Raw genomic sequence first — 27,801 nt, 5'->3', positions numbered from 1 at the left:
AAGCATATGTATCTCGTAGGTTGCTATAGAACAATTTTGAAGTCAGCTGGGAACTTTTCTAAATATGACAAAGATGAAAAAACAAAGCAAATTACTAATTCTGACTAGAAGCTGTATTTGGATCAGGATATAATCAAAGTGGAATTAATCACCAAAATAGCAAAGGGCAGAACACGGCAGATGCTGGCAGTGGAGGAAGCCCAGGAATTGGGAGTCGCCGTGTTCAGGGACGCACGTCAGCTGGAACAGCGGGTCAAAGAAGCACATCAGGTAAAGGAGAGAGTCTGAGGGCCAACTCCTGGCAGTTCCTGGCTTGACGCAAATACCTGCTGAGAATGACCGCCACAGGACTTGAAAATACGATCTTGGAAGGCAAACAGAGGAGCAGTTCAAACCGGAGGGTCCTGAAGCTCTGCTCTGTCCCAGCTCATGCCCGAGGCCAGACCGCTCTGAAGGAGGCCCAGCTCAAGCGGAGCCCCATGGAAGTGGAATGCTATCCTTGCCCATCTTTTCCACTACAGCACATTTCACAATGTTGTGCTTTGGATGGGAGAAACACAGCAGCATATATTTGGCAGCAAATGACATTATTTATATTTCTGAAACTGTAAGGCATACTTTAAAACTCCCTTTAGTAATCCCTCTATCACAAAGCAGCAGTGGTCAAAAGTCATGTCAATATTTTGTTTTGCTGTTTCTTGAAATTTTCCTGGATGTTTCAAATGAGAATTTGAAAATGCAAGCTTTCTTCCCAAACTGTTATTGGCATTAATCAGATTTTGCTATGTCTACATAAGCTGTGTGACTCAGAAATTTAAGACAAATATTTTTAAAACCCCGACTGGAAAACTTAGTTTTTAAAAAAGAATGTGGAGACTTATATTCCTCTAATATTTGTTCAATATTCCAGTGCTCTAATGTTTAATTCTTGTCTCCTTTTTTCACTTGTAGGAACCTATTTTTCTTGCAGAACTCTCAAGTTACTCAGAAGTACCAGTTGTCAACTAAGATTTATTTTAATTCTGTTTTATGAATAATTTTAATTTGAAAATGAGCACTAATATTACTCTATGCTTTTTTCTGTCTAGCTGTTTGGATTTTTAAGGAAATGCCATATAGATGTGCGTAAAGGCCAAGTGAATTTTAAAGGTTATGCCAGTGGATTATAAGTATTGCCTTTCTAATTGTATTCCATATGGAACAGAATGTTAATTGATCTTATTGGAGTGATCCTCTTAAAGGTTTTCAGTTTAATTAAACAGTAGTTGTATTCAGTTCATTTCAGATAAAACCATACTTTTAATTAAAAAGGAAAGACATTTAGCAATCTTACATGAATTCTTTTCTGAGAAGCTATTTCATAAGAAAACACTGATTTTCCATATCTCAAGAACGAGTATGCTTTGCAAACACTACTTGGACTTTGTGGTTCATGGGGCTTTCAACAAGGTTTTGTGCTAATAAACCCAGCATATCTGAAATTACAACGGAAATTCCTGCATAGTATTCTGAGCTCTTAAAAAGACTTTTTTGTCATCTTTAGTTAGAGGTTGTCTACTGTTTTAGTTTAGGTGTTATAACAAAAATACCATAGACTGGATGATTTAAACAATAGGAATGTATTTCTTGCTGTTCTGGAGGCTGGGAAGTCCTAGACCAAGGAGCCAGCATGGCAGGGTTCTGATGAGAGCCCTTAGATGGCCATCTTCTTAACGTGTCCTTATGATGGAGAGCAGAGAAAGTGGAACCTCTTCTGTCACTTTTCATGAATGGTCCTGATCCCATTCATGAGGGTTCCACTTGCGTGACCTAAGTCCTCTGCAGAGACCCCACCACCAAACGCCATTACATTAGGAGTTTGGCATTTGATGTACAAATCCGGGAACCTAAACACTGAGTCCTTAACATCTGATAATAAGTGGCGAATGAGTAGATTTACCCATCAAGTCACAACTACAAAAATGGACCTAAAGTTTTGCCTGAAAATGCAGCTTGCTAAAGTGAAAAACATTATTCAAGTTTTCTTCCTTAATTTAGCAAAATTTCTTAATGCCTAGATCAGCATAATGTATTATTATTATTATTATTATTACTGTTATGGGCTGAATTGTGTCATCCAAAATTATGTGTTGAACTTGGAATATGAATGATTTTGGAGATAGTGTCTTCAAAAAAGTAATGAAAGTGAAATAAGGTTATATGGGGAATTTTAACCCAGTGTGACTAGTGTCCTTAAAAGAAGAGATCGGGACACAGACACACATAGAGAAAAGGATATGAAGCCATGGGGAACAGAGCTACCCACAAGCCACAGATGGGCCTGAGAAAAAGCCAGCCCGGCCAACACCTGGATTTTGAACTGCTGCCTGCAAGACGATGAGAAAGTAAATTTTGGTTGTTGAATCTGCAGAGCCTGTGGCACTGTATCATGGCATCTCAAACACGCTTATATACTTCGTGAATCTGGGAGTGTGTTGAAGTGAGGAGGCCTGGGAGAAGGCAGCAGCCGATGCAGGTATGAGAGAGGATCAGAGGAAGGCAGGAAGGCTCAGTGGGGCAGGAGGCGGGTGCAGGCTGCCACCAACTCACCACCAGTCCTTGGCCTCAACCCAGACCTTTGGTCTCTTGTGATTTCTGCTACTATAGAAATGACAATTGGTATCCTCGTGTTCCTTTATGGACAGGACCTGGAAAGGACAAAGAAAATACTTTCCTTTTTTCAGAGGAAACCAAATTGCAGAGGCTGGAAATTCACAGCATTGGAAAATAATGTGCCAGGTACTTCAGGATACACATTTAAATTAATATGTTCTAAACCCTTCTACGTTATGGCTGTACAAATACAGCCCTAGGAATAAACCGAAATTCAATAAACATACTCTGGTGCTATTTATCATATTCCAACCATATCTTGGAAAATTGCTTTGCTGAGTAGGTAAGATATTTTTAGAGCAACTCCTGATGTATCTATTCCTTAAGGAAAGTCATTTAACCTCATGGTTAATGACTATGAAGTAGAGGTGACAAGGTTGAAAGTAAAATGAATGTAGATAAATGGTTGGAACTTACTGATAAATGTAATTAATTTTTAAAGACTATTATTACTTAATGTTTAGATATGCAAATATGTGTGCAATTATAAAGTATGTCACGTGTAAGATATAAAAAACTACTTGTGAGCTAAAAACAAATTAGCACAACAAACCAAAGAAAAATGCATACAGCTTTAACTCAGACTCTACAGAGGCAGTTTATGTGACCAGCAGATGCACTGCCATAATATTCTGAAATTTAAAAAAAAAAAAGGAAAGAACCACCCAAATCCTTAATCATACCTGGACTGGCAACTTCTGTTGTTCCTCATTCTCAATAAAGTCCAGATAATCCTGGGTTTAATAGGAAAAGAACAAAGCCTTTTTGCCATTAGACCATTAACGCACCGTCTACTACATGGATCTCTTTTCCTAACAATTACATCAGAGATTTAGAAAGGACTCTCAGGTCACTCAGATCCAAATCAGCCAATGTTGGGAATCCCTGTCACGTGACACTGGTAGGTGTGTGGCATTGAGCTTGTGCCTGGATAATTCCAATCCCAGGGACCTCCACTCACTGCTGAGTCTCCTCCTCATCAGCTTTTTTTTTTTTTTGGCCGGGGCTGGGTTTGAACCCGCCACCTCCAGCATGTAGGGCCGGCACCCTACTCCTTTGAGCCACAGGTGCCACCCTCAACTTTTTATTTAAGTAAAACTTCCCTGAGTTTCTAACCACTTTCTTACCTTTACATTCTAAATAGAACGTGGTGCACTCAGCAAACTCATCTGTCTTTCTCTCGGTGTAATTTTTTTCTAAGCTCCTTTAAAATGTCCTCAGATTGGAACACAGTGTTCACTAACATTTTTAATCACTCTAGACAGAGTGTGTGTTTATTCTTCTTAGGGTGCTCCTCCCTCTAACTTGGTAGACACAGACTTTCATTAACTCCAGATAGAGTGTGTGCGAGGGCGTCCCTCCCTCTAATGCGGTAGACACAGACTTTCGTTAATGCAGCCTGTCATAATGGAAGGTTTTCTTGCTGCTATTTCAGTATTATAAGCCTAGTTTTATGATCTTAGGAAAGTTGAATACTCCCATTTGGTAAAAATGTTAAAGTAGCTTTTTGTTTTTATGCTTTTATTTTTATTATTTGAATATAAACATGTAAATCTACATTTAGGACATCAGTACAGATGGACTTTATCATTACATGAAAGTAAAATTCTATAAACATATATTTACATCCCCATGTATTTGTTCTTGAGACTCCATGGGCATGTGAAATATGTCATTCCATATATTAATTGATATAGATATCCATATATCTATTTATATTTATGGGATTCCTAGGAAGCCTTTGGAAATATTTTCAAAGATTAAACATTTTCCAATAAATTGTCCATTGACTATATCTATGAAATATATTCCACGTGTATATATGTATAATTTTATCTGATTTTTAAATTAGTTTCATAAGGTAAATTTTTTGAAACAGAGAGCCAGATAAATAACTTCAGGCCACATGACTAACATATGGCGGAATCAAGACTTAGTTTTACATGTCTGATTCTGAATCATATCGCCATTTCTATCATAACTCACAATATTCCTGGAGGCAAGATTTAGGAGCCATTGAATGATTCTGAGCTGATGGGTGGCATGCTTTGATGTGCACACCAGAGTGATTAATCTGGCAACTCTGTGAAGGAGGGACTTGGGGGATGGGGACACTGGGCGGGAAGACCACTTAGGAAAACACTGTCAAGGCAGGTGGGAGGTAATGAGCCCTGAGTGTGGCAGGGACAGTGGGATGTGGCAGGGACAGTGGGAGTAGGCAGGGGGAAGATGAGGGAGAGAAATCAGTGAAAAGGTTGGCAGGTTTGCGTAACTGGTAGTGAATGAGGCTGATGTCTGTATGTCACACTGCAGTCACCTAGAGGGGAACCTTCAGTTGGGAAAAAATTGGGAAGATCCTTCTTGGGACACCAAGTTTCATATAAAACATGGTAGCAGAAATGCCAACTGGGCAATCTTATCTGGGATCTATGGTTCAGGAGACAGCAAGCTAGAGTTAGAAAATTATTAGCAAATAATTTCAAGGAGGGTCACATCCCTCCAGGACAATATACAGCCTGAAAAGAGAAGAGGGTCAAGGTCAGTAATGGCAGTGCTGCAAACTGTCCTCAGTCTCCACCCTTTGTATTTCATTCCATGTCCTGTTTTCTTGATTCAGACTCTCAACTGCCCTGGCAGCACCTTACACACTGACATCACTATTGCCAGTTTCTTACCACTTCCTTCTCCTCACACTCCCCCCTCTGTCCCCTGCAATAGGCTCTGCTCCACCAGATTCATGATCACACAGATGAGAGTGCTCAGACCCCCCCTGCTTTGAAATCTTCCTTCTTTGGCAAACTTAAATTCCAGTGCCATCTCATAAGCACTTTACACTTAATCAAAATGGACAAGGTCCCAGCAAAAAGCCCCAGGCATTTCCATCTCTATGTTTGGATTCTGCTACACCTTCCAGAAGTAATACCAGCTATGCTGTGAAAACTATGTAGAATGTCAGGAGCAGATTTCCCTTCTTTGAATTACTAGAGCATGTATTTGGTGATTGGTATATTTATTATTTCTCTCTCTAATTCAACAAATGTTTCGACACTTGTACCACAGATTCTTCTGGAGAATAAACATGAATGAGGTATAGACTCTGCTGTTTGGGGGGTCTCTATTTCAGTTAAATCTTAACTTATAGATACTCTTACAGTAATGAACACTTACTGTTCTGTGTGATAATATCTTTATATTGTATAATATATAATAGAAATTAATATAATCTAGCTTAAGGTCAAAGGATACCAGAGCAGCATGTATTCTTAGATGAGACATTTTAGACCATCTAATGATAAGACCCTGTTTTCTATCTAAGAACTTAGTAGACAGCACATCAGAATAGCTGCAGCTGTTTGCCTTCTTTGAAGATAGTATTTGGAGTAGATTTTACCTAATTCATAGTGAAAATTGCTATTGGAAATAACCAAATAAAAATAAAATTGCTCTCTATTAAATCCAAAGTTAGTAAAATTGTTTATTAACTATTAATAGAGCTATCAACTATTTTGATGAAAATTGGAACCAATAAATTTAAGACAGAAAAATTGGACTTGGTAGAAATACCCACAAAATAATACAAAGGCAAAAGTTTAAAATAGTATAATTTTATATGAAAAAAAGATAATCTGAGCTGAATCTTTGTCATAAAATTGAAATAGAGACAACTGATCCAGCAAAGTGATTTTATGAAAATAAAAAAAACAAACAAACATGGAAACAAATTTTCTCTAAAAGAGAAATTGATTAAAGAATTAAATTGGCTCAATGCAGTTTGCCTCAGAAAATATTTTCTTATGAAAGCATCAGTGTTAGCATAATTCTAATGAAATATTTAGATTTAAAACATCTGTGGGATCAAAACAGCAATCTTGCATTCCACACGAGTGGTGCCTTGTGAATTCAGCGTGCAGTTTAACCCGGTGTCTTGTTAAATGCCGATTCCGAGTCCGTGCACTTGCAGTGAGGTATTCCTGGAGCGAGAGAGAAATGCAGATACTCTGCAGGCCTCGCCAGCTCTCACGTGATGCCAGGGCTGCTTATCCAGGGACCACACTTTGAAAAACAGCAATATGCTGGGATTTCTTAAAGAAATCAAATTTATGTCATTTTTTTCAGGCCTATAACTAAGGAGACATCCCAGTCCCAATTTCTCTTCGAAAATCTTATTTACCCAGTTTGAAAGGAGTGGCAAGGACTGCAAGGGACAACAGCAAACTTACTGTGGCAGGGACCTGCTCTTAGGAGTACCTGGTTTTAGAGTATCCCTAAAAGATACTCTATTAGATACTATTATATTATGTAAGATGATGGTGGTGTATATTTCTCTATCACATTATGCTGACATAGTTGCTTTCGTATAATTTAACTGATTCTCTTAGCAAGCACATGAGGTCGGTAGCTTGGGTGCAGTAGAGGAACCTCCAGGAGAGATACTGCACTGTGGGGGGGAAAGCCAAGGTTCAGACAAGTGGATTGCTCGGCAAGGTCACTGTAGCAAATCTGTAAGGCGAACTCATATCAAGTGATATACTTAAGTAACTTTTTTGAGAAGAGGATATTAAATATTCTAGTGGAGGGCTTCTGGATAATGTTTCCTTGCTAATAGTAGGGGTTTTATAGAAAGAGGTAGCTTTCCTTTAGATAAATGTGGTTTTGCTGAATCCTGAATGTTGAATGCTATCATATTGGTGTTCAGTGACCAACATTTTGGGAGTTACATTGGAATATTGAAGAAAGCTATTTGGGAGAGATAAAATCTATACTCTTAGTTGAAAAAAAAAAAGGAAACAACTTGTGTCTTTGAGGATACTGATAGGCCCCTGGATTAAGTAACCCTGGAGTTACCCTATTTAAATTTTTGTATTGTATAGAATAATGAATGTCAATAAATATTTAAGCTGTTATGGATTGAGTTATCTCCTGCTTAGATGCTGAAGCATCACACAAGAAGGCAGCAGATTCCTGACGGAAACCAGGGCTTCCGAGTCCCTGTCAGTGTCGATTCCTCCTGCCCCAGGTTTCCCAAGCTGCCTTGTACTGTGTCACTCTTAGAAGCAGGAAAATGACAAGAGGAATATGTTCTGCCCTTTCACATTTATGTCCTGAGAAGGACAAGGCCATGGCCATATATATGATGGATTCTCAGCAAATGGTCACTAAATGAATGAATAAATTATTGAAAACTAGATGCATCATCAGACAAAAGGGGTTCAGTGAGGCCCTCGATGCTAAAGGGAGTTTATTAAAACATTTTTCTATTGACTGTGATGTGTGATGTTTGATTTTAAAATAGGCTATTAAGAGTAATGTCAAAGGACTATCATCTTTAAAGACTGATTGAAAATTAATTAACAAAGGATATTTTCCAGAAAATAAACCCAGTAACTTTGAGAGTGGTTTCCTATGAAGGATCTGCTGGGTCACAGCATGGCTAAGTCAGGCCAATTAGGAGTGACATGCGGGGACACATTTTGCATTGCCTCTGAGAAGGTTTGCCTGGTGTAAATACCAAGGCTAATCTGTGCTGAAATAATCTCTAAATCCTGGGAATTGGGCTATAGTCCATCATCAGTGGCTCAGAGCAAGTTAAATTTTAATGCACTACATATCAGTGAAAACATTAAAATTAATTATTCAAATTTAATCTGCTTTTCAGCTTCACAGAAAGATGTAAGTTTAAATTGGGCACTGCTATTGTGTCATTTGAACTGTAATCTTGCAAGTGATTTAAATATTGAAGTAATTTTCAGGGTTTTTCTGGTTGATAATGGGACAATTTGTCATTTTTCTCTGTGTCAGTTAGTAATTGTGTCCACAGTATACAATACAGAAGAAAAGTGAGACAAGTGAAGACAAGTGAGACAAGTGAATGGGGGCCTTGACGCCCGCCTGTTTCTGGAAAAGAACAAATCTCTTTAGCTTCAAATTTTAATGCAATCTAAATAAGCAAATACATTCTTTTTGCATATACATTAAGCATGCTATCACAATATAGAAAGGTCAGTATGCAGACAAATAAATACAATATACTTAAACTTCTTGTGTAGTTTTAAAATTGTTAAGTAAAGTATATAAGCAAAATACTGCTTAATAGCTATGCTATTCCAAGGGACGCATTGTTACGGTACACTACCAGGGTTTAGACTCAGTTACTGCTAGCAGATACCTATTTATTCTTAAAATCATATAAAGTTAAACTAAACTTAAAAGATACGGAAAAGGTATTTTATAGGCTACACTTGCTATACTTTGTTGCATGGTATAAGCAGCATACAAAATTCTTACCATTCTCCTAATTCTAGTTAGCTAGGTCTTAAAATATAAAGAATGCATTTGCCAGTCATTTATTTTTTCTTTGTTTTGTCTTTATCACAAAACATGTCATTGAGAAACATTGTGAATATCCAAGATGTAGAAAATGATATCGTATACACATGTATCATATTATCGCAATCAAACATAGGAATACGAAAATCACCACCTGCTGTGATTAGATTCCGAGAAGTTGTGTCAGTCATTTCTTTAGATTTTTTTTTTTTTTTAACCGAGTCTCACTCCCTTGCCCAGGCTAGAATGCCCTGATGTCAGCCTGGGTAACAACATCCTCATACTCCCGGGCTCAAGCCATCCTCCTGCCTCAGCCTCTGAAGTAGTTGAGACTTCAGACACTCGCCTGGCTAATTTTTGTGTTTTTGGTAGAGACCATGTCTCCCTCTTGTTCAGGCTGGTCTGGAACTCCTGAGCTCACCTTGGCCTCCCACAGTGCTAGGATTACAGGTGTGAGGCACCACTCTGGCCACTTTAGATTAATTTTTTAAAGCCACTTATTTTGTTTTCTGATTTTATCATATGTGTCTTTAGTTTTAATGCATTTCTTTTTTGTTAGACATTTTCTCTCTCTGACTTATTTTTTATTCCCTTTTTGAAATGCAAGTAACTTTTTTCTTTATCCTCTGTAAAAGTAAAAACTATGGATACATGTATGTCTGTGTGTGGAATAATAGTGCTTTACTTTGGTAGCTCTTTCTTCTAGGAAGGAAATGTAAAGCAGTACTGGAAATGTATTTCTCTAATAGAACTATGGTTTGAAGAGGAAAATGATTTCTTCATATGTCTTTTTTTATTAAGTCGTATACACATAGATCACGAATACATTTATGCATATATGTGGGATACAATGTGTTGATTTTTTTATACAATCTGAGGTGCTTACATCAAACCAATCAACATAGCTTTCACCTAATTTGCTTGATTATTGTGTTAGACGTTTATGTTCTACACTTGACAGATTTGACTTATACCCTTGCAATATGCTCCATAGGTGTGGTCCTGCCTTTTACCCTCTCTCTATCAAAACTCCCCCCTATGCCCTTCCCACTCCATTTCTCTCCTTCATCCTGGGCTATAGTTGTGTTCTGTCTTCCATAAGAAAGTGTGAGTAAATACAAGTTGGTTTCATAGAAGTACTGAGTACATTGGATACTTTTTCCTCCATTCTTGAGATACTTTACTCAGGAGAATATGTTCCAGGTCCCTCCATGTAAACATAAAAGAGGTAACATCTCCACCTTTTTGTAAGGCTACATAGTATATATGTCTTTAGACTTTTTCCACCAAATATTACTGTTCTTACTGAGAGAAACAAATCTATAGGGAGAGAGGGAGATGCATGACAGGACCAAGGTTGTCTGAGTACTTGCGCTACATCCTTCTGTGAAGTTAGCCATACCATATGTAGGGTTACAGTTTCTTGAAAAAGAGAGTGACCACTTTAACCTACTAAAAAATATTCCCCTAAAAGTTAAAGAGTTGCAAAGAATTTATTATTAAGTAATCAATAAAGCTATCCCTTTGATTAGAAATCTACATGTAGCCCCCTCTGGACTAATCTCAACAGCCGCCATTTAGATTACTAGATTGTAATACAAAATGAGTTTGACCTGACATTTAGATCCTTAATTCAAGCAACTATCTCTGGAGAAATGGCCCATAAGAAAGCAATCTTCTTAATCCATATTTCCTTTGAGCCATTCCCAGTCCATCCAAGTGTCCTAAATTATTAAAGCAATTAGTAGTTGAATTATATTGCTCAGATGAGGGGAAAATCTGCTGAACGCATCTAAGAAATGTTCTGTGCATTCATCCCTGTATTTTACAAAGTTTATCTTAGACTGCGATAGAAATTACGTGAGACTAGAAAAGGAAAGCACTTTGGTTTTACTGGGGGGGGGGGTTGTTTGTTTGTTTGTTTTGGCTCAAAAAGGGAAATCTACATTGCAGTACCCTAATACTCATGAATCTCTAGGAAAGGACTGTTACTTACAATGTTCTTCTCAGTAATGAGGCCTTGATGTATTTTGGTTCTGTGTCACATTCCCAAGACCAGTGCTCTTTTGGGACCTCCCAGGACACTCTTTTTGGGAAATTAAAACTAAATTTGAACACTCAGGAGGAAAACCCCCAAACGAGTAGGATTAGCTCAGTTTGAGCTTCTCCTTCCATTTACCTTCGTAGGAAATGGATTTAAAAAAATACATTATTTGCAACCCTTGACATGCAAATAAGTTGGAAGTCTGAGGACAATGAGTTAGGGACCCTGTGTCTTTTCCCTCTTTTACATTTTAATAAAGGACTAAAGGTGTTTGCAAGGTGTATTATAACCAGCCTCAGGTTCAAAGTTTTTCTCGGTCTTTTGGGTTTTGGGGACTTTGTGATTTAGAGTTCACGACTTGCTAACTCCAGTGGAGAAAGGTTTCATTGTTTTATGAATAAGGAAATCTATGAACTTTCCTGATTGATTACTTCAACTAAAGACAGGGGCCATCCCAAGGAGCCCCGGGGAGCCAGGTGCAGGTGGCTCTTTATGGTTCTTGATGGAAGAGCAAAGTTGAGTCTGAGGGTAAATGTGAAAGTGAGGACAGCTGTGGAGAAATTTAGTGAGTATTTCCTTCATGGCCCTCTGGTCTGTCAGTGATTTAAACCCAGAAGATTAGAGGAAAGAAAACATCCTCCCTATCAGGAAGAGACTTAGTCTGTTCATGGGCAAGCAGGAGTTAAAATATCAGGAAGGTTTCTGAACCATCAGTCATGAATCTCCTCAAGGAATTGTCTGTTTCCCTAAAAAAAATAGAGACTGTGCTGAGAAAAAGTTGCAGCCAAGTATCAGATGTAAGGAAATCACACGATTTGAAGTAAGAAGTTAAAGTAAGAATTTAAATTAAGTCACACGATGTAAAGTGAGAATTTATACACAGAGGCAGAACAATGCAAGTTACAACATGCTGGTGGCTAACTGCATACTTTGGACCAGGCGTCCTCAAACTGCCACATGCAGCCCGCCCAGGACATTTATCTGGCCTGCCGGGAGTTTTTGCTGCTGCTGCCTGTCCTGCTTAGCAGCTGACTCGTCAAGGGCCCGCAGTCTGGCCCTCCAACGGTCTGAGGGATAGTGAACTGGCCCCCTGTTTAAAAAGTTTGAGGACCCCTGCTTTGGACAATGTCTTGAGAGTTAAAGAAAGGGCTATGGATTTGGATGTCCAGATTTCAGAGAGGAAGAATGATTTAGTTAGACACAGAAGGGCAGGGCCAACAGATACACAACTTTTCATACGATGATCAAAGCACGGTGACACACATGATGACTCAGTGTGGAATAAAACAAGCCTCCTTTGGGAAAGTGTTATTTGTTCCTCCAGGTTTATTATAGAACTTTTCCTGGAAGTGACATAGTTTACAATCAACAGTAACAGATGACAGAACAAGTAATCATTGAAAAAGAAAGCCGGGCAGGATGCATCCACCTTGTAATATTTGTAAGACGTGTCGTATTCCCCAGGGAGTGCCCGCTCTCATTTTTCCCTTGCCGTGTTTTGTCATGCATTTCCTGTCTGATGAATGCAGCCCCCACAAGGATCACACGTTTATTTTGAAAACGTAACTTTAAAAAAAGTGAGAATGTGCACCAGGGTGCTACAGGGTGTTGCTGTTTCTAGAGTTATAAAGTAAGCCACAACTTTAAAAATGATTTAGGTCTTCACGGAGTTTCTCAAGAACACATATGTATGCTCGTGCAAGATGCTTCCAAATTAGTACAAGAAACTTACTGTCATCCTAACAGAGTCGCAGAGTGTTGGTTAAACATTTAGAAAATGAAACTGTCTTTAAAATGAATGGAAAAAATAATAATTGCTCTCATTGACTGAACCTTTCTATGTATCATACCAAACGACAGAAGGACAGGTTCATCCAAGCTCTGCATATTGCCAGATAAAATAATAACAACACCTATGTTTGTAGTGCAATTTAAATTAAAAAAATAAGAATCGTAATCTTTGCAGTAGAACTAGGTTAAGTGTGAGGGCAAATAGGACAGTAAGAACATCAGTATAACTGAGATTTATTTTGTTTTTTGAGTTTTTTTGTTGTTTTTTTCTTTTTTTTTTTTTTTTTTGAGACAGAGTCTCACTTTCTCGCCCTCAGTAAAGTGCTGTGGTGTCAGCTCACAGCAACCTCCAGCTCTTGGGCTTAGGTGATTCTCTTGTCTCAGCCTCCTGAGTAGCTGGGACTACAGGCACCCACCACAAGGCTCGGCTATTTTTTTGTTGTTGTTGTTGCAATTTGGCCGGACCGAGTTTGAACCCACCACCCTCAGTATATGGGGCCGGCGCCCTGCTCACTGAGCCACAGGCACCGTTTTTTGGCCAGGGCTGGGTTTGAACCCACCACCTCCGGTATATGGGGCTGGCGCCCTACTCCTTTGAGCCATAGGTGCCACCCTATAACTGAGATTTATTGAGCACTTTCCTGTATGGCTCCTCATAAGAATATTGATAGGAAAAGTACCATCCACACTTGTTCTCACCTTTTTGTACATGAGGAAACCAAGACTCATGATGGTAAATAGGAGAGGGTCTAAGGTTAGAGAGCTACTAAATAGCCCAGGGAAAATCCAGGTCCCAGATCTCAGTCTTCCAGCCCCCAGACCCAGTGCCCTTCCGGTGTCCACTCCACACTGCCTACAATCTGTGACCTCTTCTGTCCTCTTATATGGGTACAGAGCCTTTGTACTCTGTTAAGACAGGTAAATAAATAAATGTCCATTATCCAGAATACCAGGGACCAGAGTGTTTCATTGGTTTTTGTTATTAGATTTTGGAACATTTGCATATTTATAGAGGTATCTGGAGGATGAGACCCAAGCCTACACACAGAATTCATTTGTTTTATGTACAGCTCATAAGCATAGGCTAAAGGTAAATTTATACAATATTTTCAGTAAATTTTTGTGTTCAAAAACTTACCTGCATTTTGACTGCTACTCATTGCTTGTGGATCATGGACGTGCACCAAAAGTTTTTATTCTGGAGCATTTTGGATTGGGGTTTACAGAATACAGACACATAGCCTGTCTGTGGGACTGGATGGATTACAGCACTCATCATGTGGATATGAAATGCAGTAAGGAACATACATTCAGAACATTAGCACAACACTGGGATCAGAGGGAGGCTTTAGAGTAAGAACATAAAAAAGGGAGATGAGCTTTATTAGAGCGACCCAATATTTTAGTATGGATGAAAATGAACTAGATTTACTCTACAACATTCTCTTTCGGCTAGAAATCTTATCACACACCATTTAGAACAAATCTGCTCTAAGAACTGTAGCACGCAAGGTAATAAACAGATTTACGAGATAACAAAGGTGCAGAAGAAACACAGTTCTCTAGAAAAGCTGTAATTCTAAAGGAAATCTCTCAGGGCTATTGCCACAATTTAAACATTTACTTCTCAAAGTTTCTGCCATTCATAGGAATCTTTTAACTTGTTAAAGGCGTCTCAGCCTGGTTCATTTATTCACAAAAGTTCCATGAGTTTTAGAACTGATGCAAACCATCATTTCTCTCACTCTATTTCAATTCCAGATTGTCTTCTTTGCATACACTCTTGTGATTATTTCTTTCATAAATTGTTAGTATACATTCTTACCTCCTTCATCCCAGCCATGTGAATTTCTTAGCACAATATTGAAAGTTTTCTTGGGGAAATACGTAAGTTTCCTGGGAAAATGTCTTTTCCTTCCTTTCTTTTAATGTCTGTTTTAGGAACCAAGTGTTTTTATTTGATCCCAAGTTCTTATTTGCAATCTTTGAAAAATGATAGAGCTAGGCCTAGGAAGGAAACTTATGAATAAAACATGGGTCTGTACCTGAAATACAGCCTGCAAACCAGTTTCATTTCTTTCCTAACTCTGCCACCTACTATTCAATAATCTCCCTTCTTCTCCCTTCGGACTAAATGACTGTGTCATGTACCCAGCTCTAACATACCATTGTATTATAGTGATAGATGTACTTTCTTCTTCAGCTCAGATATTGTCCTGCAGAGCCCGTATTCCTCCACACACAGTCTTTTCCGCTTCTCAGTCATGCTTACAAAGCAGTCACTAGCTATACCCTGTTAGGTCCCGATTGTACCACAAACTTACAATCACTCCTCAACTCATCTAAGTGGCCTGAAGCCTGCGTGGGCTTCTTCATCTATAAAAGCAGAGTGGTTTATTTTGTTATCGCCGGGAGAAACAAGTCTACAAAATTGATGTATGGTGTAGAGATTGTCATGCACTCTGCCCAACCTTCCTGTTTTTAGGTGTTAATATTATTCTGGCTAAAATGCAAGCCATATCAATTCCTGGTAGGATTATCTGCTCTTCGCTTATCCAAGGGTCCACTCCCAACTGACCTGTAAAGTACAAAAATGTAATTTCCTTCGTGAGGTAGCTTTTCTTTTGTATTTTTTCTCTTGAACTCCTTGTTAATGTGGTATACCAGTGTTTTATTTCATATTGCATGTCATTAGAGTCTTTACTTTTTGGTCACAGATGTAATCAGAGACTTTTAAAAAGTGAGTTTGTAGTACTAGATAGCTGATAGGGTAGTTCTGTGTTCTTGGAAGAAGCTCAATAGCTTACAAGTGTATGCAGTTAATAATGATGTCATTTCTTTGACTATCGTTTAGCACTCAAGCTAACCAAACAACTGGAGTCTTTTTGTATTTGTACAATGTCAGCTCCAAAATATAGCACACTGAAAAATCCTGTTAAGCATAGCAGAGTCAAGATTTGTTTGAACTGAATAAAATATTAATATCATTATACAGAATCATGGGTTTATAGAGCTAGTACAACTATTAGGGCCCCGGATTTGGAGCTTGGAAAATCAAACAATGTTAGTAGCTCTGACTAACTCTAAGGTTCTCCATGTCCCACTAAACACAAAACAGAGACACAAAAAAACCCCAAAAACCTACCTTTCAGTTTATCTGCCGTTTAATCCATATATAATATAATTAGATTGGCCAACGTTTCAACCAAATTAACTCAAGTGACTCAGCATTTTGGTATTTTGTTAATTCACCTTGGTAGACAGGTTTGATATGCAAAATGTTCTGTGTTCTGAGAGGTATACTGTATTTTTGTATCTTACACATTTAACGTGGATTGAACTTTAGAATAGGAACATCTACTTACACGTATCAATTTCTTCATTCTTCTCTGCTGTACCCTAGCATTTAGAACCATGCTTAATACATGGTTGGCTCCCAATAAATATCTAAGGTGTCCATAAAGTTCGTGTGCAACTTAATTTTAATGCATAGTAAATGCAAAGAAGGAATAAAAGACTAATGTGAATATCTCATATTCTCCAACATTTGCTAATTTAATATGATAACCAGAACCACCACCTACCAAGAAGGAATGTCTGTGTTTGGTAACAGAATAGTTCTGAAACTTTTTGATACATTTTAAATAGTTTCAGACTTCACAATAAGGAAATTCTTTAAAAACTAAACTATAAGCCATTCTAGCTCTAAATAACTCTTGCTCTAAATCACAAATGACACTTACTACTATGGCTGAGGTATCCTGATACAACTATACTTCTGTAATGAACAATATCCCTTTTTGTTTTTAGATGAAAAATTGAAAATTAATTTTTAAGTTGCCTTAATGTATATTATGCATGTATATAAGATCATTTAAAAATGGGAGATGCATTCTTTTAGCTTCTGTTTCTAAAAACAAAATAAGCATAATAGTTTGAAAATCTTTTCTTGAGAGCCTGGAAAGATTTTTTATTATTTAAAAACTATAATTCTGAAAAAATTTAAAACAATCCTTTAAATGTGCCAGTCATGTGTTCCTTTAATTAGGAGAAAAACTCTGGTAAGATTAGAAGTGCACATTTTATCTGAACACACCAAAATCTTCATATAAATGGTAATGTACCTAATAGATTTTATATATTCAGTTAGAGTCATGTAAAATGAAAGCTATTTGTAGGGTAATGAGCTTGGCTTCTTCAGTGAGAAAAAAAGATTGAATCATATCTGGAAAGATTTGGAATTTCTCTGATTACCATCCCTTTCAATAGTTTAGGATAGAGTATTTATAATTAATAAATCTTTTAATCCATGGAGAGTAGTAAATTAAGAGACTTTGTTTACAGTTACAGATGGAATATTTTTAATTCAAAGAGAAAGTGGTCCACTGTGCTCAAAATGTACTGAATAATTTACTAAAATACAAAGTTTAACAAATTTAGTACAGTAATAATTTACCAAAATAGAAACTTTAATACTCTTGGTGCAGCAATAGCATTGTACTGTATTTCTCATGTGAACATGAACATTTGTTGAAATGAAAAGTACTTGTTTTATTAAATTGGTACTTCTCACTTGAACTCAAAATAAAACCAGTTTCCTAACCCTAGGCTTATACCCCTGACTGGTGAGATTTCTGAAGAAATTGCTCAAATGCAGAAATATGCATTTCCATGTAAGTTATTTTCATGTCTGAAAACTATAAAAATAGTTAGTATCTTCCTCGTTTAAAAATGAAACAAATAAAAAAAACTAGTTTAGAGAAGTATGTAACTTGCCTACAGCCAATGGTTAAATCATTCAAGGCAAACTTGCTGTTCCAACCAATCAACTCCAAATCTGTGTAACTCCAAGACACTTCCTCTTTTGACTAAAAAGCATACTGACCCTTAGGGAACTTCCTGGTCAGAGCTTCCCCTTCCAAATTCTTCTGCAAAGACAGATATGATGAGACAGTTTATTCACCAGACATTTACCGAGCACATGCGGTATGTGGGGGATCATGGCGGACATTGCATTGCATTAGGGAAGACTCAGACTTCTCAACCCTAAACCACTGCCTTTGGGGGATCTGTGCTCTGGTGGAGAAGGTGCCGTTAACAGCAAATTACATCAATGATGATAGCAAGTCGTGAAAATTGCCATAAAATAAATTCAAATTAAGGCAGAATTGTATGTACATGTGTGAATGAACATGGGATTGCCATTTTAGATTGCATAGTCAGAGGGGCCACTTCTCTGAAGACTTGAGATTAGGTACTCAATGAAGTGAGAAAGAAGCCAAGAAAAGTTAGTGCCAGGGATAAAAACAAAAGCCAAGAGCCTAAAAAAGAAAGACAGTTGGTGTGTTAGATAAAGAGGAAGACCCTTGTGGCCAGGGCCAGGTAAGCAACTCAGAGACCATGTCCACAACTTTGGGAGGGAGGCACGGCCCAGGCCACGCAAGGCCACTGGTTTACTCTGTGCAGGATAAGTGCAGATTTTGAAGAAAGAGGAAGTAACAGACTTGTCTGTGTTTTTAAAAGATGATATTAACAGCTATGAAGAGAACTGACTGTAGGAAAGCAAGACCAGAAACAGAGAGACCAGTTAGGATCATCTAAGAAAATACTATAATTCTTGAGTAAAAAATAAGAAAGAATTTTGAACTTGGGGGATAGTAACAGAGGTAAGGAGATGTGGCAAGTCAGTATGAATTTTAAAGGTAGACTTAACGTGACTTGGTAGCATTAATGAAGGGTTTGAAGGCCAAGAGAAAGCAAACATGATTTCATGTTTTTGGACCAATTACTGAGAAGGGGAAGATTAGACGAAAACTTTGTGTTTACAGTGGAAAATGATGTAGCTGACAAAAAAGTGTAAAGACACATTGATGTGAAATGCCATTAATGGGAATGTTACATAAAGCAGTCGATACCACAGCATGCTACCAAAGTTTAAAGTCAGAAGTTCAACTTAAAAATTCCTCATGTGAGATGTAGATGGTACAGTCCATGTGACACGGACCCGTTTTTATTAGGACTTGTTGCATTCCATCGCACGTGCAATCCCCCACCTTGTTCAGGATGCTCTTGATATATGATACCTGATCACAAGGGTGAATTTGTTCTGGGACTCAGTGATGTCCAGGTCTGTTTCTTAGAAGCACCTCTCAGTTGCCCCAGGCTTCACGCCAAACTGAAATTCTCTCTTTCAGGGGAGAATATGACTGAATGTAAGTGTGAACTGCTTAGTAGACATCTATTTATAAAAACATCAGTGGTAGAAGGTCTCTGACTTCATTCACAAAGAAGAGGATAGAATTTGCAGTTCAGTGAAGATTACTGTATTGCTGTATTGGACAGCACCTGTGGTTCAAAGGAGTAGGGCGCCAGCCCCATATGCTGGAGGTGGTGGGTTCAAACCTAGCCCTGGCCAAAAACTGCAAAAAAAAAAAAAAAAAAATAGAAGAAGAAGAAGAAGATTACTGTATATATGAAAGAGAATAATTAATGAAGGTAGCACCTCTGCTTTGTAAACTGGGAAGCACAAAACTGTGTGATCCTATTAACTTTAAATAGCACCTGTAAAACTAGACAGGAATAGACCAGAAACTGTACCTTACATTGTTGAAAACTAACCACAACTAAACATTTAACATTTAGAGGATATAAAACCTCTACGGATAATATAATTTGGAAGAATAAAAATTTTGAAGGAGACAACAACAATGCAGGAAATAGAACAAAGGTGGAGAAAAGTAACAGCCTTGCATAGTATGAGTGCGGAATCAGATGTTTTTACAAGAATTCAAGAATCTAAAGAAAAAGAATCATTACTTAAAAGTACCCTAAACATGAGAGGTCTGACAATTAAGTTAATGAACTTGTCCTAGAAAAAGTGTTACATACTTTATTTCTGAATGTCACTGCAGTCACCTTCAAAGTACTCCCCTTGGAGTGCACAGATGCCAGGCACCTGGTCCACCCTGCAAAGCAATTTTGGAACTTTTTTCTGTAATGGCCATCAGAGCTGTCATCATATTATCCTTGATGTCCTGAATGTCATCAAAATGTCTTCTGAAAAGAAAAAACTCAATGGAGTCATATCAGTTGAGTACAGAGGGTGTTCCAAATGCTTATTGGTTTAATGGCTAAACTCCCTCACAGACAGTGCTGTGTAAGCTGGTACATTGTTGTGACACAAGACCCGTGAGTTGTTGGCCAAGATTTTCAGTTAAAATTTTCATACCTATTTCTCTATTAATAATTACTTGATCTGCTGTGCTTCTTATGGTCAGGTGGCCAATGACTTTGACAAACAATTTGATGAATTTTTGGAATATTTTCATCAGTTCTGCTCCTTATTATTCACCCTAACTCTCTTTATCAATGACACTTTCCCCTCAGAAAATGTTTAATCCATTTATACACTGTCATTTTCTTCATGGAATTATCCCCATAAACTTGGCCTAACATGTCTCTGATTTTAACAGTCTCAACAAAAATTTATGAATGTTTGTTCATTGTTCTTATTCAAGCTCCAACATTCTTGTGATGGCACATAAAAACACACAACTACAATAATGAACACCACTCAACAAAATACCACATGTAGACACAAACACAGCTGTGAGACATGGATATATCAAGGTTATAAGACTAGTTTGTACAGTGCTGCCAATGAAAGCACATGGTGGCAAGTTTGCAAACTTAATTGTCTGACCTGATAGATTAAGAATTTTATGTGAGCTAATTGTGGGAAAAGGTCACCTTGATATGAACAATGCTTTGATACACTCTAGAAGTAAGAAAGTATAAACCAGGGATGTGGATGTTAAACATTACACTCCAGACACAAACCCAACCAACAACTATAAAGAAGGTACTTAACATAGTCCTGGAAGGCAGGCCTTTGCTGTTATGTGAGCCACCACATCTGCCAAATGCTGCTGTGAGTCCCAGGTAGGCCACCTGCTAGTGGTGTGACTTATACAAGTTCCTTAACTTCACTAAGCTCCTTATTTGAATAAGGACAGTTATACCAGATTTATCTAGTTGTTGCCAGTAAATCATAAACAACCTGGCAAACAACTTGGCCTTGTCTCTTAATTGGTGGTAGTGGTCTGCTTTATGGCCCAGGGGTAGGGACACAGGTGGAGAGAAAGAAGGACTGCACTTAGTACTTTATGACCACTGGCCTAGTCACTGGAAAGTTCTTCCCACAACCTGCCATACTTCAAATGTCTGATTATGACCATAGTTTTCCACCATTCTAAAAGGGCTTCTGGTCTCCAGCTATCTAATTTCCCATTATAACGGCTCAATTTGATGTTTTTCTAACAGCTGACTCAGGACAGCATTTTCACTCTTGACATTTCTCAGTATTATTAATCTCACAAGACTGTAATTCAAATGTTAGCTTGTTAAATTAAACGTTAAGCCACCTGGGATTTTGCTTAATTGCCTGACAATAATGTTAGCATACTTAGGTTATTTCTATAGTTGATTGTATCACAGATAGTGACTTCAATGTGTTAAAAATATTTGTTATTCAAAACAAAGACTGAATAGGGCCAGGGAGTGAAAATGCCATTCCATCAGGCTACCATCTAGGTTTTCCAAGTTTGGAAGGAGTGTCAAGAGATCGCACTGGCTCCATCTGTTCTTGGCCCTATAGCAAAATGGTCATCCGCTTAATGATTATCACTTCTGTAATTTCCCAGCTTTGAAGTTTGTATAACGTGTAACAAATTCAAACAGAAATAAGCCTCATTAGGCAGATTTTATTAAAAAAAAAAAAAAAGTGGCTGCCTTTATTTTTTCCATTCTGGGAAAATGTTTAAAATGAAAGAAAACAAACAAAAAACCAAGATGGGGGCCCACCAAGTTCAAAAACCTGTATGCATTTTATAATTCCTGAAGCAGTTTTTTAACTGTGGGGTTCTATTAAGATACCCACTCTTTCCTAGTCCATTAATGCTCAACTCATTATTATCCTCACACTCTTACCTCCCTCCCACCACCTACTCATTCTTTCATCCCATCAGTTCTTTGAAATTGTTTTCAGCGTGGCCACATCAGCAATGCAGATTTTATATGTGACACATCAAATTCCTTCATTTTTAACAATACATTATTTTTTTTATCTTAACCCTCTGGCTAATCTTTTCTGGTATGTCTTTAGGGCAATTCTTCCTCTGCCCATCAAAGGATAGTGTTACCCAATACTCCTTTTCCTTTACCATTGAAATATTATGCTTTCTCTGGGTGATGTAATCCACTCTTAAATTTTTCTTAACAATTCTATGTTGATGACTACCAAATTTACAGCTCTAGATCTGTGTCTCCAACTGTTACTAGAAGTTTTCACTTGACTGTTCAACAGATATTTTAAACTCAACATGTTCAGTAAGATCCTAACCTTTTCTATTTCAATTTAATCTTCATTCTATTGATAACGCAAATGTGCAAACCAGAAGTCTGAGGACAGCCTTGATTGCTCCTCCGCTTCCCAAGCCCTCTCAGCTTTCTCTCTTCAGCTCATCACCAAGTCTTATCAAGTTTTTATGTTGTTAGTCCTTCTGTTTGTGCCCTTCTTTCTGCCCTCACCACTACTACCAACTTTAACTAATTCACTGTCCTTTTCCCCCTTAACTACTATAGTAAGCTCCTGAATGGTCCCTTCCATCATCATTTTCCATCAATCAACTAAAGTAATCTAACGAAAATACAAAATGGGCTCTATTAATGGATCCTTGTGAAAGTCGAATCCCTTAATACTGCATTACTAATCATCCAGTTGACATTATCATACCTCTGCACATTTCTTCTGCCTTTTATCCAGCCACCTTTCCCTTTAAACTCTGTCTACTGACCAGTTTGTGCCTGCAGTTCCCAGTATAGGACAAGTCTTTCTGTCTCCTCCCTGCTGCCAGGGTAGTTCCCTCTACCTGGAAGGTTGGCTTCTGGTTTGTTTCCTTGGCTACGGTACCAGGTATATTCTAGAACAGTGTTTCTCAAATTTTTGTGTACATAGGAATCACCCAGAGACCTAAATAAAATATATATTTCTTCCAGTGTGACCTGGCTATAGGACATAGCTTCTGTATTTCTCAAAATTACCTCTAAATGAGGCCAATGCTTTTGATCATTACACTGGCCTAGGAATGTTCCAGAATTCACTTTAGCTATTATCCATTCTAGGAACACTTGCCTCACCTCCCAAAATTGGAAAAATGCTTTTATTGCATCGTATGGTGCATCCCTGACATCATGGCACTCATGACCCTGCATCATTATTGGCTCTTTGTGGCAGTGTCACCTCCATCTAATAGAGGATATTGATGATATCTTTATACATCATGGTGCCCAGAGCCGAGGGAAAGCCTGGTACCCCGGGCTCTGCAGTGTCCTACACCTGCATCGTTCCTGCTCTCACTGCTGCTACATCTGCTTCTCACTCACAAAGCACATGAGTCTTCATTCCCTGACACGTTGCCTCTTAGTTTAAAAATATAAACTGAGTGCATTTTCTAGCACCATCCATGTTCTCTGCTGCTTTGGCAACCATGTTCCTTCTGCTGCTCTATATTCTTCCAGACCTTGGGATGAGAAAAGGAATAATTTAACTTCCCTTGAGTCAGTGCAGATTCTTTCTCCTTGAATACCAAAGTGGGAAACAAAGCTGTAATTGTTCAAAAATATAGACACCATCAAAAATTCTAGTCAATACTGTAGTGTGTGATTTTACTATTTAATTGTTTTGTGTCCAATATTATTATAAAGGTTCACATTTACTCAGTGGCACTCACATAATGCATTGGCTGACATGCTTATAGGAATAACTAAAGTTAATCAGAAACACCTTGTTCTCTTTTTCGTTTGGGTTATTCATCTCAAAATGTCTTTAGATTTACCAGGGATCATTAAATTTGACTACTGAAATGAAAGAAGCTTAAGATTACTCATAAACAGGTCAGTGAAAAATATGAACATAGTGGCTATGCTTTATGCTTCCTAATTGATCAATTACAGAAGCCAAGATAAATTTAGGGTCCACATTGTCTTAGCTCATTATGGATAAAAGATATGTCTGTCAAGAACATAATCAGAGTCGGAGCCTTGCTTACTGGGTAGGAAGGGGAATAAGCCTTCATGAAAGTTAAAGCATTTTCTGTGCTCAGTTGGAAATTTTGAGCAGGAAAGGAATAGGCAGATGAATAAAACATGGTAATAGAATGGAATAAAGCAGAAATTGAGACATAACCACTAAGTGAGATCACAGGTAGCATACAAATTTCACTGGCCATTAAAATGACTCATCAGGAAAGATTATGATATTTTTAATCCCTAAAGTAATTATGTGATAAGCCTTACAGAGTTTGGATTTTATTAAAAATTTTAAGAGTATATGAAAATAGATTAAAGTTCAGCTTCCTAGATTCAACATTCATTTTTAGTATAGAACCACTCAGCAGTTTTAACGGTTATTGATGGATAATTCTACTCTTTAGACTGATGTAGAGAGAATTTCTCAATGGTTTATCGGTTGTTTATCAGGTACTGGTGTGGGGACATTACAGAAGTGACACTCATGGAATAAAGGAATAAATGTCTTCCTTTCACACCTCATCCTTGTCCCCTGTACTATGTGTTTATGTACAAGTGACCATCAACCAGGATCCTGCAAATGCTCTGGTGATGGGGGAGCTGAGAGGAGAGCTGGAGGCTTTGTTGGGGCAGTGTGGATTCCTTGTGTGTGTGTGTGTGTGTACTCTTGTCTAGCATTAAATAAAAGTGCAGTTTAAAGTATTGCTGAATTTTTATATATTTATTATTTATTGTTTTTTGAGATCAGGTCTTGCTCTTACTGAGGCTGGTCTCAAACTTCTGAGCTCAATCAATCCTCCTGCCTTGGCCTCCCAGAATGCTAGGATTACAAGTGTGAGCTACTGTACCTGACCATATTGCTGAATTTTTAAAATTTATTTTGTTACTATGATTTTTATCAATCAACAGATATTATAAGCAAAACCACGGCTGTAAAGAAGAGATATCACCAACTATAGACACGCACACACGCACGCATACATTTAGCCACAATTCCTCCTGCAATGAAGGAGACAGAGCTTTTTATATATTGTTGGTCTAGAGAAATACATGTGAGGAACAAGTAAACAACAAATGAGATAAGGAGTTAAAAAAGTTTTGCACAGAGGAGTATGTTCTAATTTGTCTTCATTTTAATCAAGTCATTTCAATGAGAGACAAGTTTCCGTGATAAACAAAAAAGGGATCTTTTTCCTCTGCACATAATTTACGTGGAAATACATCCCGTAGATCCAGGTTTGCTCTCCAGGCAAGAAGTAATTTGGAAAGAACTAAACAATATGGTGTTGGTAAACAGTGTTTCTCTCTGATATAATGCCAGCCAGAAAGAGAATCTATAACAACCATTATAGGAAAAAAAAAGTTGTTAAATGAGTGCTTTTAATGCGACTTACTTTTGTTGCCTGGGTGTAGAGAAAAAATGGAATATTTTGAACAAGCTATTTTTTGCTAAATAAAACCTTTGCACAATAGCCTGAAATGGTAGAATAATTGGAATGGAAGATAAGGCCTTGTGATATTGTTCCTGTTGAATTTCTGTAAATTTGGTTTCAAATACTCTTCCAAAAAATGTAACTCCGTTAAGACTATTTAACTTAGTTTACTTATGATAAAAGTATAGCATGTATGTAGTTATTGAAAAAGAGTATAGTTATCTGAAAGTATCTTACAAATTTTCATAACCCTGGCTTCATAACATAATCTCAGGGATAATCTCAGAACTTTTTGCCCCATAAAGCAAGTATAAAATAGTTTAGTACAAAACAGTAGAGATAAATAAATGATCCATGAGGTATCCAGCCATCTCTCAATATAATAGAACCATGTTATAATAGAGGAATTACACATAGTTATGAACTGTTTAGGGACCAAAATGGCAAAGAAATGGAAACAGAATAGAAAAGTGGGTACAGTATGAGCAACAATAGAATTGGTCACAAATATTTCAAATTAGTGGTTTTCTACTGGTATTTCTCAGTACTTCAGGATTGCCTTGGAGGCCTTGGGTGCACACTGTGTGCTAAGGAGCAAAGGGGATGATTCAACAAATGAATTTGGGATGGCCTCACTCAGTTCTCAACTGCATGGTCTAACTTTCACCATTTTGCATATTCAAGTTCCATAGAAGATTATGCATATTTGCAAACACAAGCCATAATTAAGTGCTTGAATACCACTGGTTTAGAATTTAAGGAGAGTATCATTTGGCAAGTAGACCATGAGGTCCAGTAGCTGTTCTCTGAAGAGTCTCTCTAATCTTGCCATTTTATTAAAGACATTTGTAGAGTGAAAGAGTAAGGACGCAGATACCTTGAAGTTGCCCATCCTGCTACCACCAAATGATGTGGAAGAGAATGAATTGAGTCTGTCATGATCTAACCACTCGGAGGAAGGGTGCTGTACCTCTAGGGTTTCTTACTGTAATGGAGGATGGAGGAGAATATGTGTGATTTTTCTTTTAAAAAAAATCACTTTGTCAAATTAATTTGATTTCTTGTATTCATGAAGCTTATTTAAAATTTCAAATAATATGAAGGATATAAAATCTTTATATTCAACAAAGTGGGATATGCCTTTCATAAAATGAAGAAAACAGAACAAAAATTGAAGTTTTGTTTCAAGTGCAGTTTGATACCGGTTAGACTCTTTCATTCCTTCCTTGCTACATCACTCATTCTACTGTTTTGCGTTGTCGACCATGTTAGGGTTTTCTCTTATTTAGATAAATTTTGCCTTCCACAGACACGTCAGCAGTAGTTGGTTCGCATAGGCATTTAATCCGGACCAAAATTTTAAAACTTTATATTTGCATGCTACTAATCCAGAAGGGAAACTAAAGTAAATAATCATCAATTAGTCAAAGGATCTCATTTTAAAAATAACTCTATGGGGGCAGCGCCTGTGGCTCAAAGGAGTAGGGTGCCGGCCCATATACTGGAGGTGGCGGATTCAAACCCAGCCCTGGCCGAAAATAAATAAATAAATAAAATAAAAATAAAAAATAACTCTATGGGCTGCTACTACCAGCACCACAGCTCTGTGGGAGCCTCTGGGAACCCCGGGCTGCCACTCCTCCCTCCCTCCTGCTGTGGCCACCAGCATCCTGGGACCTGCTCCAATCATCAGTTAGGACTGTGAAGTTCTAGGCATGCAGAGACATGCTTCAGCCAGGGATATATGTTATAAAGGCGTACTGAAAACTGGCTCTGATGTGGCACCCACATAAAGATCTTGATAATAAAGATGCAGCAGAAAAAAGTTCCAGCAAGTAGCTGAGACATGTGCAGTGTCATCAGATCCTAAAACACGGGACATCTGTGACAATACGGCAAAGGAGGATTAAATGGTGGAGGAGGTGGAAGTCATTTTGACAATCCATTTGAGTTTGGTTTCACATTTAGAAACCTAGATGACGTCTTTGGGTAATTTTTTGTGTCAGGGACCTGTTTCCATTCGACTTTTTCTAAGACCCATTTGAGGGTTTTATTGGGAATCAGAGGGGTCCTCGAGGAAGCAGAAACCAAGGCGGGGGGTCATTTTTCTCAGCCGTAGGTGGATTTCCATCTTTTGGAAGTGGATTTTCTGCTTTTGATATGGGGGTTACTGTGAGATTTCCTGTAGGACTTACTTCTTTCGGGTGGTTAGATCATGGCAGCCTCAATTCATTCTCTTCCACGTCATTTGGTGGTGGCAGGATGGGCAACTTCAAGTCTATATTGACTTCTACAAAAATAGTTAGTGGCAGAAAGATGACTGCAAAAAGGATTGTCAAGAATGGTCAAGAAAGAAGAGAAGCTGAAGAAGACCGCCAGCTAAAGTTCTTAGCAATAACCGGTGAGGAGCAGCTGCTGGTTTGGATAAGAATTCAAGGCACACATTTAGCAGAGATGTGAAGTATA

General features: G+C 37.9%; 1 protein-coding gene and 1 pseudogene across 2 annotated transcripts in view; both read left to right on the top strand.

The window, feature by feature from the left end:
* EDIL3 (EGF like repeats and discoidin domains 3) overlaps nucleotides 1–27,801 on the top strand; it is a 430,053-nt gene that overhangs the window by 344,442 nt on the left and 57,810 nt on the right. The window lies entirely within an intron of this gene.
* On the top strand, nucleotides 181–27,795 carry LOC105886612 (annotated as a pseudogene).

The sequence above is a fragment of the Otolemur garnettii genome, unplaced genomic scaffold (genome assembly GCF_000181295.1).
Source record: "Otolemur garnettii isolate 467f Iridium unplaced genomic scaffold, OtoGar3 scaffold00017, whole genome shotgun sequence".
NCBI lineage: Eukaryota > Metazoa > Chordata > Mammalia > Primates > Galagidae > Otolemur > Otolemur garnettii.
Note: the sequence above shows the minus strand (reverse complement) of the source record. Positions and strands in the feature narration are given on the sequence as shown.